We start from the raw sequence: 15529 nt of genomic DNA on the forward strand, positions 1-15529 counted from the left end.
AATTTTGAGTCTTTTCATCTTAAAGCAAGAAATTATGTGGTAAAATTTCAATAAGCGACACTGAAATATATTTCCCTTTTGATAAGTGTAACTGCCTTTTTCAGATTTCAGAAACAAGGTCTAATATGTATTCAGTATAAATGATATGAAACATTCATTTGACTGTGGGGTGTGTGCCAGATTTAAAGTAAAACATCTTAAAACCCACAGGTCAATTTCCTCAATAATAAATTCATGTAACTATGGATTTTAAAATAAATACATTCTTGGGGAATAAAATAAATGATATTTGAGAAGTTACTGATTATTTATTGAAGGCATTGTTTATGTTAAATGCTTTATGCTAAGTGAAATAAGTCAAAGACAAATACTGTATAATAGCACTTACATGTGGAATCTCAAAAATACAACAAACTAGTGAAAATAACAGAAAAGAAGTAGGGTCACAGATATAGAGAACAGGCCAGTGGTTACCAGTGGGGCGGGGAGGGGCAATTTAGAGGTGGGGGAGTAGAAGGTACAAACTATTGGATGTAAGATAGGCTCAAGGATGTATTGTACAACAAGGGAAATACAGCCAATATTTTGTAATAATTGTAAATGTAAAGTAACCTTAAAAATATTAAAAATGCAGTTTAAGCAGTATTTTCCCAGCATTTTACCAACTAGGATCTCTCACCCTATTCACCATTCCTTGATCATCTACTACATTTAATCCACCCCAAATGAATAATGGTCCTACAAGCAGTTGGTTGAATGTACCTACAGAACAGGCATTTCACACAGAAAACATATGTTATTTTACATCTCTCGGATTGGAGAAACGTTATATCATGATGGAAATTGGAATAATTCCAGCTTCAGAAGTGTCCTCTAGAATTCCCAAATGTCAAAAATTTCCATTTCAGAGTGGTGGTATCATAATTTATAAACTGCTAGGGAATAAAAAAAGGGCTAAACAACCATTAGGTTGGGTGTTAATATGTAGAGGTATGCTATTTGTGCCTTTCCCCATTATACAAAAGCAAAGGTTTTTCATTATGTTAGCACAGTTAATTTATTATTTTCAAGCTAGTGCCTAAACTTCTGGAACACAAAAATTAATGGGCTCTTGGAAACCCTCTCTGAATAGTCCCAAAGTCAATGGTGGCTCTTCCCATCTGTCATCTTAATTTGTAGTATGTCTCCCAGATGCATTAAAACAAAGATATACACTAAACTTCCTTGCATTCCCATTGGCACTAAATACAAAAATAAGAGTAGTCATAAATGAACTATTTACAAGAAAACTCCCAAACTTGCCAAACTGGAAGCCCTGATTTAAAATAAACTGGGATGTCACTCAGCTTTGCCAACCAACTCTTTCAGACTGCAAATGACATATTTATTTATAGAGCTATTTAGATAATAATGGAAGAAGGTTTAGTAGCTTATTTTCTAAACTAGCAACCAATGTTAACTCCATGAGTTTGATGACTGCTTATAAAATGATCTGTTTGCATCTGTTTTCTGTTGAAATAATTACAACTGGAAATGATAAAAATATGTTAATATTTAACATTACACTTGTTTTGGGTCATATTCTGAGAGAAGATTATTTTTTGATCCAGAACTATGGCATTCAAAGTAATTGAGAATGAATTAATTCATGACTCCCATAGTTCTTTCCATGATAAAAGGGTAAAGGAAAATTTGGGTAAGTAATTTTAGCATTTTATGTTGTCTCATGTTGGAACTGAACCCAGTTTAGCCTGGGGAGAATCCAAGTCACGGTTGAAAGGAAACCAAGTTTGCAGTCAAAAAACAGTACTACATACAGCAAGTCCAAAGAATGAGGCAAGCTCAAGAACTGGGGGAAAGAAATAAAGTCAGAAAGCTGGAGAAAAAGGCAGCTAGAATGTAGTTTAAGGAATTGGTCCAGTACAGAGGTTTATAACTAAGGTCAACCACTTTCAGATAGTGCCAGCATTATCCTGCAGCAATGGTGCACATCAAAGTAAGAGTGGAATTTATAGGAACTGTAAGAGCAAGACACAGACCTCCACTATCCCCACTCCTTACCCATAACTGCTGTAGTTCCTTCAGTATTTATTGTTTCCTGGTACAGGATAGCTAAAAATTTGAGTGACAGGATAGCTAAAAAGTCAGGTTTCCCTGATTTTGTCCTAGTCAATGCCTACCTTTTTGTATAGTTATGAAAAACACCCCCTTTCACTTTTCAGAGTTTCCTAGTTTGTATGATAAAGTTTATGGTCATTCTAGCAAAGGCCCAAGATGAGAAGGTATGAGCACCTTAATCCTTTGTGGATTATTACCTTATTATTATTACTATTTTTTAAAATTTAAATTAAAAAAAAATTTTTTAACATCTTTATTGGAGTAAAATTGCTTTACAATGTTGTGTTAGTTTCTGCTGTATAACAAAGTGAATCAGCTATATGTATACTTATATCCCCATATCCCCTCCCTCTTGCGTCTCCCTCTCACCCTCCCTATCCCACCCCTCTAGGTGGTCACAAAGCACCGAGCTGATCTCCTTGTGCTATGCGGCTGCTTCCCACTAGCTATCTATTTTACATTTGGTAGTGTATATATGTCCATGCCACTCTCTCACTTCCCAGCTTACCCTTCCCCCTCCCGGTGTCCTTAAGTCCATTCTCTACATCTGCATCTTTATTCTTGTTATTATTACTATTTACCCACAAATCCTGTTGAAATCCACATAGGAAAAGAAGATTTGTTGATTATTCCTTCTTTGGGAGATGGCAAAGTGTGTGGGAAGGGATGAGACTGTATTCCTGGAGAATTTTTTTTAAAAATTAGAGAAATTTGGTTCTTAAGTGTTCAGGACATCAAAGATCCACAGACCATGAGGGTAAATTTAAGAAAATTGATATAAAGTTAAATTACTTACCTCCATTTCATTAGGGGCTTTTTCTGAGGTTCTATCTTTTCTTTTGTTTGGACATAGTCTTCGGTTTCTTCATTTTGCTCCACTCTGAGCTGGTGTCTATGCATTAGATAAACGGCCCTCTCTCCCAGTCTTAAAGGAGACGCCTTGCGTAGGAGATGAGCGTCATCGTTCAACCCTGCCCTGGCTCTTGGTTGTCTCTCAAATCTTTGTGATCGTCCAAGTGGCCTATTTTATTTTTAGTGGCTCCCAGTAGTTGAGAGTTTTCCTAGAACTATCAGTGTCCCAAAGGGAAGGATCTCAGGCAGCAGCGAGATTCAGGCAGATTGGAAGCCAGACCCTCGGGCAGCAGCTTCGAAAATATGCAAATACATACAGGCCTGTGGGAGCCTGGCTTAAGTCCCGTCGGCCACGGAGTCAGTGATCCAGAGGTGTCCCCTGGGTGGCAGCTGCAAAAACCAGGGCACCAGATGCACTTAAAAGCTTCCCTCCAGGAGACTGGCGCTCAGGAGCACTGCAGAGGGAGAGTGTGAAGATGGGGTGCATCCGCTGGGATGGAGGTGAGGCGGAGGGTATAGATGGCGCGGCCAGGAAGAAGGAGAGAGAAAAAGATGGCGCCAGGCAAAAAGCGCGCCAAGACGGCGCCTGCCCGCTGGCGCCGGACAGAAGGAGAGTGTATAGATGGCATCTGCAGGAAAAAGAAGAGAAAAGAAAAGAAAAAAGAAAAAAACGTAAGCGTTTAAAAAAAAAAATTTATATATATATGGTGCCTGGGGCTAGAGCGAGGCACACAGGGAGAGTGTGAAGACGGTGCCCGCCAGCCAGCAGGCTCCAGACGTGTGCTGAATTCGATGACTGCCCCTCCTGGCAACAGCTTTAAGATAAGCAAATGAGCTTCATTTACAGAAGTCTGGGACCTCTCCAACCTCTGCGTCCACCATGAGCCCTGGAGCTGGTGAGTCCGAGCGCTGGGGCCCTTTAAGGCTGTTTCTTAGACCGTTTTATTTTAACCTTGTGGTATTGTGGACCGAGCCCTGGAGGGTTTTTAAAATTTTTTTTTTATTTTTACTAATTTTTGGCCATGGTATTCTGTTTATTTATTTATTTATTTTTGGCTGTGTTGGCTCTTCGTTTTTTGTGCGAGGGCTTTCTCTACTTGTGGCAAGCGGGGGCCACTCTTCATCGCGGTACGCGGGCCTCTCACTATCGCGGCCTCTCTTGTTGCGGAGCACAGGCTCCAGACGCGCAGGCTCAGTGGTTGTGGTTCACGGGCCTAGTTGCTCCGCGACATGTGGGATCTTCCCAGACCAGGGCTCGAACCCGCGTCCCCTGTATTAGCAGGCAGATTCTCAACCACTGCGCCACCAGGGAAGCGCCACCAGGGAAGCCCCCCCAGGGGAGCCCCCCCCTGGAGGTTTTGAAAGCTAGATGTTTTAGGAACTTGACAGGGGCTGGTCTTAAAAGTTGGGGTCTCCAATGTGGGCGTCAAACCCTACGCTCCTCAGGGAGAAGCTCTGGGGTTTGAGTTCCCTCCCGATGGCGCATCGCTCTGCCCCAGGGTGGGGTTTATGGGGAGATGTGCCCCAGGCTCCGCTACCTTCTTCCACGTGGGACTTAATTCTCTCATTCGCCTGATGCATCGCATTTGCTCAGAGATTAGGTTTATTTCAGAGGAAGTTGTTTTATACTTAGCTGCAGATTCGGTGTGCCCGTGGAGGGAGGCGAGCCCAGAACGCTTCTATGTCTGCCTTGACCCAGAACTCATTGGTATAAAGAAATACTGACAAGCCTGGTAATTTTAAAAGGTTTAATGGAATCTTAGGGTCGCATAAAATGTAGCACAGGCCATAAATGAATCGTTAATTAAGATGAATAAGGAATGGTAAAGTTAATATTAGAATGGGGCCCTTTATTTCATGTAAGATGTTCTTTATTCAAGGGCTATTATGACAAAAACACAGTTAGCACTTAGATCTTGAAAAAAGGAGAACTCTTTAGGCTTAAAAGTAAATAGGAAAATAAAACATTCATGGGGATTTGAATTTGGAGATTGAAATTAATTTATCACTTCTCATTTTACTATTCAGTGTGGTGTGTGCGTTCTAGGGGATGTTAAGACCTTGCTCATGAAGGTCGATGAACTATTCAACTGAATGGGCCTTCGTGTGGGAACCCTGACAGCAGAGGCATATGGGAGTCACTTGATCACTTGGGTATTTAGTAATGCAGTTAATGCGGTTCATTGTGTGATCATTTCTATAATGAGAAGATGAAAGTTGATTAGTAAGTGGAACTGATTTGGAAGGAATTTATTAAAAGTTTGTGCATAACTAAAGGTTAAATAGAACATGTAAGTTCTACAAGCAATGTTTTCATGAAAAATATGAGGTTATTTTTCCTAAAAATGGCTCGACTCTCTTGTCGCTGGTTTTCACTAATCTAATTTCTCCTCAATATCAAGATAAAATGGTTCATACATACTCTTTCACTTTCTCACTTCCCATTTCCTATTCAACCCACTACAGTCTGGCCTTGTGCCTGTTACTTTACAGATATTAAGAAACTGCTCTCACAGTCATTGTGACCTGCAGTCATATATTGGACTTCTTGATTGCATTTGACTTGGGGATCATTTTCTCCTTGAAATTCTGTGTTCCCTACGTGTCCTGATACCACCTTTTGGTAGTTCTTTATGACCAGTTCTAGTATAATTATGTGCTGCATTTTACAATGGAAGTATGAACAAGAAACAAATAATTCTGGCTCAATCTCTTGTTTTCCTTCTTATTTGTTAAATTTAGTAGTTGGGCCAGGACATCTCAGGATCACAAACAAGAAAGCACTTCCTACCCAAAGTGAATATCTAAATGTTTTAAGGACCTTATTTCTTATTTTCATTCATTTTGCATATTAATGTTATACATAATATAATATTCATTTGATAAAAGATTGCTACCAACCTTGAAGCAGTTTCTGTTGACTCCCTGTCTTTACCTGAGTTCCAACTCCTGTCTTATCTTTGTCACTGCATTTTGACTTTCCTCTTTTGTGGGTGTTGATACAAAGATGGAAAGGTCGGGCATTTCCTTTTGTGCGGATGCCATGCCCAATCCACTACTGTCTCCTCTTCTGCTAGTGGTACTGGTTCCATCCTGTTGCCTTTCCTACCAATGTTCTGCTTAAAGAGTAGTTTTTTCACTCAAAGGGGAAATTTCTCTTGAAAATGGGACACCCCAATTCAATCAACACTAGAGAATTGGTTTCTACATGAGGATAGCTCATTTAACCCCCAAATGGTAACCTTCTCTTTGATGGTTACAATGTCTTGGGTGAGAGCTGCACACAGTGGGTGTTCAGTGAACTCCTAATACTCTTTTCAGGTACTCTAGGGATTATTCCCAGTGGAGGATAAATATGAGGGAGATGATTCTGTATCATTCTTTAAGATTCATCCAGCATGGGATGTTTGTCCACTGATTTATCCCTGACTTTAGGGGAATACCCTGCTATTCCAGGTGTTAGAACAGTCTTCTTTGCAAATGAAAGTCTTCAGGACAGAGATTGGACAAAGTCAAATGCTCTTTCCATGATGGTTCCTGAAAAAAAAATCTATGTAGGAAAATTTTATTATCTATATTTTATAGACAAGGAACTTCACTGAGAGATTGTGATCCTCCTGAGGTTATTTCACTGATACTTGCATAACTGAGACCCAGCTCAAGAGATCTGAGTCCAACTTCTGTCTACATTTCCTCTGGATTGTGTAATTTTATTGCAATAATGAATTTTTGGAGTCGTGCCTAAATCTTAAAAGAATTACTTCCAATTTTAAACATTTCTGAGTTTTAATATTCTGTAATTGGAGTTAGTTCAATATAAACAAATCTATAAACTAGAAACTCTGTATTTCAAATCTATTAAAAAGAAGAATGAAATACAATCAGCTCAATTAGTTTATCTGGCGGTCTCTAGCTAAGGAAGCATAAGCCCATATAATAAATCCCTCCAGCAATCTGGGAATTTAGTTCTACATAAATGGTTAAATTATTATATTATTTCCTGGATGTGTCTTTGATTTTTTGAGTACTGTATTAAACCATAAATAAATTACATTAAATCTGGGGAAACAATTAGAAAAAAATAAATATAAATTAATGGGAGCTTTTATGTTGAATAAATGAGGAACAGGAGTTAAACTTGAAGACAGCAGAAAGGAGTAATACCAAGTATCTATGAATAAATAAAGGTAGATCCTAGGGAGAACATGGGTCAATTTTATGATTATTCGTCTTAAAATAAGGTATTAATCAACTTAAAATTCTAGACAGAGAAATAATTTCTTCAAGTTTTGATATGAAAACCTCATCATTTTAAGAAGGTTTAAGTGACAGAATAAGCTTTTAGAGAAGAGAAGGAATCCTATAATGTAAAATCCTTGAAGTCATGTTAATGGATGGATGAATACTCATGACATCAATCCTATAATGCAAGAGAGTGGCTTAACTGACTTGCTGGGAACATTGCTGATTCAAATTATATTCATCTGCTTGGAAATAATACTTTGGGGGAGTCTGGGTATCTGGAAATATATTAATTTTAGCTTTTTCAAATCAAAAGGTGTTCCAGAAACTCATCAAGTCACTCAGTCAATGGATGGAAAAATCTTCATCCTGATTTTTTTAAAAACTCTCAAACTATATATACCTCAATTTAATTTTCACCTTGATTTAAGTTGTAGGGACTTCTGCAGTATCATTTTAAATTTTGTCAGTGTCTTATGAGTAATAGCTAAAGGATGGTTTTCCTGTTTGCTAATGATTTTTTTTTCTTTTTTTTTGGGGGGGGGCACAGTTTCCTATTTCTTATGTGAGATACCTATTTCAAAGAAACATCAGAAATGTGGTTTGTAAAATACAGATATACCTTTCTTGGCGCAAAAGACAAATTCCTGAAAGAATGCATATAAACTCAGTTCTGGTTTCAAATGGCTTCTTGGCTAGCATTTTCTCACATTTCTACCAGAATACTTACAAAATCAAAGAAAAAGAAGAAACTAAAGCTTTGTAGATTTGACTTGTAATTCATGTAAGTCATGTAATTAAAGAACACACAAACCAATAGTTTCAAACTTACAAGAATGTTGTAAAGGTAATACAAAGAACACAAATATATCCTTTTTTTTTTTCAATTAGACATGTGTTTCACTTTATTAGATACTGCCAGTATCTAATACTGCCATTTTACATCCACACTAGCAATATAAAGGCATTTTATTTGCTCCACATTCTTGCTGGCTTTTGGTATTGTCAATCTTTTAAATTTTGGCTCATTGTGGTTCTAATTTGCATTTCTCTAATAAGTAAATCTTTGAGCAACTTTCCATTGCTTATTGTCCATTTGAATATCTTCTAAAGTATCTATTTAAATCTTTGTTCCATTAAAAATGTTTTAGTCTATTATTAATTTATTTGTAGGAGTTCTTTATAATGATGAGTCCTTCTCTTTATAGATGAGTCCTTTGACAGATACCTATGTTGTGAATATTTTCTCCCTGTCTGTAATTTGCCTTTATACTTTCTTTTTTAAAATTTTTATTTTATATTGGAATATAGTTGATTAGCAATGTCATGTTAATTTCAGGTGTACAGAAAAGTGATTCAGTTACACATATACATGTATCTATTCTTTTTCAAATTCTTTTCCCATTTAAGTTATTACAGATTATTGAGCAGAGTTCTCTGTGCTATACAATAGGTCCTTGTGGTTTATCTGTTTTAAATATAGCAGTGTGTACATGTCAATCCCAAATTCCCTTTGTCCAGAGACCCAATTAGCTTTCTTCAACTGTTTCAATCATATCAGCTATAGCAAAAGAATCCAGTCTAAGATCATGTGTTCCACCAGGTTATGTCTTTTTAGCTTCTTTTCTTGAAAAACAATTGTTCCCAAGTCTTTCCCTTGTTTTCATGACCTTGACATAAATTTTAAGGTTATAGATCAGTGTTCTCTCTGTTATCCCTCAGTTTAGGTTTGTCTAATGTTTCCATGATTAGACACAAATTGCATATTTTTGGGTGGAATGTCACAGAAATGGTGCTGTGTTCTTTCCATTGCATCTTTACAGGTAGCATAAAATGTTTTTTTTTTGTTGTTGTTGAGTATTTTTATTTTATTTTACTTTTTTTGAATTTAATTTAATTTAATATTTTTATACCGCAGGTTCTAATTAGTTATCTATTTTATACACATTAATATTATATATGTCAATCCCAGTCTCCCAATTCATCCCACCCCCGCACCCCCCCACTTTCCCCCCTTGGTGTCCATACGTTTGTTCTCTACATCTGTCTCTCTATTTCTGCCTTGCAAACTGGTTCATCTGTACCATTTTTCTAGATTCCACATATATGTGTTAATATACGATATTTGTTTTTCTCTTTCTGACTCACTTCACTCTGTATAATAGTCTCTAGGTCTATCCACGTCTCAACAAATGACCCAATTTCGTTCCTTTTCATGGCTGAGTAATATTCCATTGTATATATGTGCCACATCTTTTTTTTTTTTTTTTTTTAGTGGTAATTTTTTTAAAAAATTAATTTATTTATTTTTGGCTGTGTTGGGGCTTCGTTTCTGTGCGAGGGCTTTCTCTAGTTGCGGCGAGCGGGGGCCACTCTTCATCGCGGTGCACGGGCCTCTCACTATCACAGCCTCTCTTGCTGTGGAGCACAGGCTCCAGACGCGCAGGCTCAGTCGTTGTGGCTCACGGGCCCAGTTGCTCCGCGGCATGTGGGATCTTCCCAGACCAGGGCTTGAACCCGCATCCCCTGCATTGGCAGGCAGACTCTCAACCACTGTGCCACCAGGGAAGCCCTGTACCACATGTTCTTTACCCATTCATCTGTCGATGGGCATTTAGGTTGCTTCCATGACCTGGCTATTGTAAATAGTGCTGCAGTGAACATTGGGGTGCATGTGTCTTTTTGAATTATGTTTTTCTCTGGGTATATGCCCAGTAGTGGGGTTGCTGGGTCATATGGTAATTCTATTTTTAGTTTTTTAAGGACCCTCCATAGTGTTCACCATACTGGCTGTATCAATTGACATTCCCACCAACGGAGCAAGAGGGTTCCCTTTTCTCCACACCCTCTCCAGCATTTGTTGTTTGTAGATTTTCTGATGATGCCCATTCTAAACAGTGTGAGGTAATACCTCAGTAGTTTTGATTTGCATTTCTCTAATAATTAGTGATGTTGAGCAGCTTTTCATGTGCCTCTTGGTCTCTATGTCTTCTTTGGAGAAATGTCTATTTAGATCTTCTGCCCATTTTTTGATTGGGTTGTTTGTTTTTTTAATATTGAGCTTCATGAGAGCTGTTTATATATTTTGGAGATTAATACTTTGTTGATTCATTTGCAAATATTTTCGCCCATTCTGAGGGTTGTCTTTTCATCTTGATTATAGTTTCCTTTGCTGTGCAAAAGCTTTTAAGTTTCATTAGATCTCATTTGTTTATTTTTGTTTATATTTCCATTACTCTAGGAGGTGGATCAAGAAAGATCTTGCTGTGATTTATGTCAAAGAGTGTTCTTCCTATGTTTTCCTCTAAGAGTTTTATAGTGTCAGATCTTACATTTAGGTCTCTAATCAATTTTGAGTTTATTTTTGTGTATGGTGTTAGGGAGTGTTCTAATTTCATTCTTTTACATGTGGCTGTCCAGTTTCCCTAGCACCACTTACTGAAGAGACTGTCTTTTCTCCATTGTATATCCTTGCCTCCTTTGTCATAGATTAGTTGACCGTAGGTGCATGAGTTTATCTCTGGGCTTTTAATCCTGTTCCACTGATCTATATTTCTGTTTTTGTGCCATTACCATATTGTCTTGATTACTGTAGCTTTGTAGTATAGCCTGAAGTCAAGGAGTCTGATTCCTCCAGCTCTGCTTTTTTCCCTCAAGATTGTTTTGGCTATTCAGGGTCTCCATATAAATTTTAAGATTTTTTTGTCCTAGTTCTGTAAAAAATGCCTTTGGTTATTTTATAGGGATTGCATTGAATCTGTAGATTGCTTTGAGTAGTATAGTCATTTTCACAATACTGATTCTTTCAATCCAAGAACATGGTCTATCTCTCCATCTGTTTGTGTCATCTCTGATTTCTTTCATCAGTGTCTTATAGTTTTCTGAGTACAGGTCTTTTACCTTCTTAGGTAGGTTTATTCCTAGATATTTTATTCTTTTTGCTGTAGTGGAGAATGGGATGGTTTCCTTAATTTCTCTTTCTGATCTTTCGCTATTAGTGTATAGGAATGCACGAGATTTCTGAGCATTAATTTTGCATCCTCAACTTTACCAAATTCATTGATTAACTCTAGTAGTTTTCTGGTGGCATCTTTAGGATTTTCTATGTATAGTATCATGTCATCTGCAAACAGTGACAGTTTTACTTCTTCTTTTCCAATTTGTATTCCTTTTATTTGTTTTTCTTCTCTTATTGCCATGGTAGGACTTGCAAAACTATGTTGAATAATAGTGGCAAGAGTGGGCATCCTTGTCTGGTTCCTGATCTTAGAGGAAATGCTTTCAGTTTTTCACCATTGAGTATGATGTTTGCTCTTGTTTTGTTGTATATGGCCTTTATTACGTTGAGGTAGGTTCCCTCTATGCCCACTTTCTGGAGAGCTTTTATCATAAATGGGTGTTGAATTTTGTCAAAACTTTTTCTGCATCTATTGAGATGATCATATGGTTTTTATTCTTCAATTTGTTAATATGGTTTATCACATTAATTGATTTGCATATATTGAAGAATCCTTGCATCCCTGGCATAAATCACACTTGATCATGGTGTATGATCCTTTTAATGTGATGTTGGATTCTGTTTGCTACTATTTTGTTGAAGATTTTTGCATCTATATTCATCAGTGATATTGGTCTGTAATTTTCTTTTTTTGTAGTATCTTTGTCTGGTTTTGGTATCAGGGTTATGGTGGCCTCATAGATGAGTTTGGGAGTGTTCCTTCCTCGGCAATTTTTTGGAAGAGTTTGAGAAGGTTGGGTGTTAGCTCTTCTTTAAATGTTTGATAGAATTCAGCTGTGAAGCCATCTGGTCCTGGACTTTTGTTTGCTGGAAGATTTTTAATCACAGTTTCAATTTCATTACTTGTGATTGGTCTGTTGATGTTTTCTATTTTTTCCTGGTTCAGTCTTGGAAGGTTATACCTTTCTAAGAATTTGTCCATTTCTTCCAGGTTGCCCATTTTATTGGCATAGAGTTGCTTGTAGTAGCCTCTTATGATGCTTTGTATTTCTGTGGTGTCCATTGTCACTTCTCCTTTTTCATTTCTAATTTTGATTTGAGTCCTCTCCCTCTTTTTCTTGATGAGTCTGGCTAAAGGTTTATCAATTTTATTTATCTTCTCAAAGAACCAGCTTTTAGTTTTATTGATCTTTGCTATTGTTTTCTTTGTTTCTATTTCATTTATTTCTGCTCTGACCTGTATGATTTCTTTCCTTCTACTAACTTTGGGTTTTGTTTGTTCTTCTTTCTCTAGTTCCTTTAGGTGTAAGGTTAGATTGTTTATTTGAGGTAGGCTTGTATTGCTATAAACTTCCCTCTTAGAACTGCTTTTGCTGCATCCCATAGGTTTTGAATCATCGTGTTTTCATTGTCATTTGTATTTTTTGATTTCCTCTTTGATTTCTTCACTGATTTCTTGGTTATTTAGTAACATATTGTTTAACTTCCGTGTGTTTGTGTTTTTTATGTTTTTTTCCCTGTAATTGATTTCTAATCTTATAGCCTGTGGTTGGTTAAGATGTTTGATATGATTTCAATTTTCTTAAATTTACCGAGGCTTGATTTGTGACCCAAGATGTGATCTATCCTGGAGAATGTTCCATGTGCACTTGAGAAGAAAGTGTAATCTGTTGTGTTTTGATGCAATGTCCTATAAATATCATTTAAATCTATCTGGTCTATTGTGTCATTTAAAGCTTCTGTTTCCTTATTTTCTGTCTGGATGATCTGTCCATTGGTGTAAGTGAGGTGTTAAAGTCCCCAACTATTATTGTGTTATGTTGATTTCCTCTTTTATAGCTGTTAGCAGTTGCCTTATGTATTGAGGTGCTCCTATGTTGGGTGCATATATATTTATAATTGTTATATCTTCTTCTTGGATTGATCCCTTGATCATTATGTAGTGTCCTTCCTTGTCTCTTGTAACATTCTTTATTTTAAAGTCTGTTTTATCTGATATGAGTATTGCTACTGCAGCTTTCTTTTGATTTCCATTTGCATGGAATATCTTTTTCCATCCTCTCACTTTCAGTCTGTATGTGTCCCTAGGTCTGAAGTGGGTCTCTTGTAGACAGCATATATATGGGTCTTTTTTTTGGATCCATTCAGCAAGTCTGTGTCTTTTGGTTGGAACATTTAATCCACTCACGTTTAAGGTATCTATCGTTATGTATGTTCCTATAGCCATTTTCTTGATTGGGATATCTTCAACCCTAATTTTCTTTTGCCATGTAAGATAACATATTCACAGGTTCCAGTGATTAGGACGTGGACATCTTTGGGGACCCATATTATGCCTACCTCACCATCATAACATGACTACTAGAAGAAATCACTCTGCTACTTAAGATCTTGTAAGATTGAATAAAAATACGATCCTACAACACGTGGACGTTCTAATGTACTTCCCAAGATTCCCTGCAAATTCTTGTAGAACTTATATTTTTATGGTTATCCCTAGTGCTGAGCTATATTCCTACTGAAATACTTCTCAGTCCAACTCTTTCTGTTTCTATTTTGTACCATGCCAGATAAAATGGGAAATGTGATTTCTGGAATTAGGTGTGGGAGTGCAGGGGATAAAAATATCAATCTCACAAAGCTTATGGGTACAGGAGACTTTACTGAAGATCTGGTAAAATGGAGGAGAAGCTGGCATAGTGGTGGCAATTACCCAGCCAATACCAAATATTTTTAAATTGAACATCCCTAGTCTTAAAAATTCTTTCATTCACTTCATCTCCAGGGCTTTTTACCATTGGCAGTGTCATCCTACAAAGGTTTCTTGACTTTTGGATATCTGCTAGGGCTTTTCCCTTCTTCTCATTCCTTCATCCTTTTTCAATCGAAAAAAAAGAAAAGAGAGAAGGAAAGCCTTCTTACCTCTCTGCCCCTCACCCCCCTCCTCTTTCTCTCTCTCTCTTTGGTTTTTTCTTATACACCTTGTTCTGAGGCTACTTGTTTTGTACCCAAATTAGAAAATATTGGTAAAGTGATTCTTAGGTATTATAGTCAAGTTTTAAACATATATTATGGAATCTCCTATCCCACTTGAGTAAGTGATAGATTTTTGCAGTTCGAACAGTCTCCAATTCTGAGTTAATTTCCTGCTGGTCTAATAATCTTCATAAGTTGAACTGTTGTTGATCACGGTCAGTATAATAATTGTAGTAGATCTTCTGCTGGAAATATTTAAGATGAAGGATAATTTCACTTTTACTCCTGTATGGAGTGCTAGACACTATATTTAGCTTTATGTTTAATTGACTTATTGTACTGTCTGTGTTCTTCAGTAATGGAACAAAAATTGCATCTTTTTAAAGCACTTCATGTTACAAAAATACAAATGCAATTTAAAAATGACATTAAATAATTGATGTACAGAAGGCATTGTTTTGAAGAAAGTTTTATCCTTGTAAAAATTTCTCCTTAATGAAATATTTACATTGTTTGAATATAACTTCCATGTCAAGAAATGTAGCTAATGAAAATTAAGTAGAAAAAATTCAGAGTAATTATTATTCAAAATATTATGGTGAATTCATATGTAATACAAAGTATTTAAATTCATCACTGGATTGCATTCTAACTATAAATAACACCCATATATTGTGAATGGCGGTGGGTTAATTGGGAGAAGTGTAAATGATCACAGCCTTACATATTGCCTCAGCAGGTCATATAATCCCTTTCAATAACTCACCATTAATACTCATTTCTATTTTTAAGGAACTATAAGATATTTCTGTTGTTTGATATTCCCAGGGAATTCTATCATGTTATTGAATCTTGATGAGAATTTCGGGAATATCATTATGGTAAAAGAATCACATAGTATTAAAGTTTCAGCACGAACAATACTCCCAGTACTTCATGAGAATCAGCCTTCTCAATAGTTTTCCACAGAACTAGACCTGAGTGAGATTGTCCTGGATAATAGTGAGAAATTGGAAGTTTGTCTTTGCCATCCAACTTTCTCTTTTCCTCAGGACCCTCGGTGACCTGGTGTCCCTGAGCTTGTGCAGAGGTGTCCCATATTGCAGAATCACCACAGTTCCAATTCCTTCACCAGAGGTGCTTGAGCCATACCTCCAGGGTCACCTGTAAATCAAACTTCTACTCTTTCAAAGTGTTGTCATATCTACAGTATAAGTAAAATTTAGGCAAGCCCAATTGATTTGCTTTCAGTATTCTTAAAAACTAATTTGGCCAAGATACAAATCGGTTTGGTGAATTCCTGAAGCACTGACCCTTTTTTCCGGTCACATGTTCTGTTCTAAAGACTGAGAAAAATAGAGCCAGTCACTATACTCTGTTACC

This window comes from Balaenoptera musculus, chromosome 9 (genome assembly GCF_009873245.2).
Source record: "Balaenoptera musculus isolate JJ_BM4_2016_0621 chromosome 9, mBalMus1.pri.v3, whole genome shotgun sequence".
Taxonomy (NCBI): Eukaryota; Metazoa; Chordata; class Mammalia; order Artiodactyla; family Balaenopteridae; genus Balaenoptera; species Balaenoptera musculus.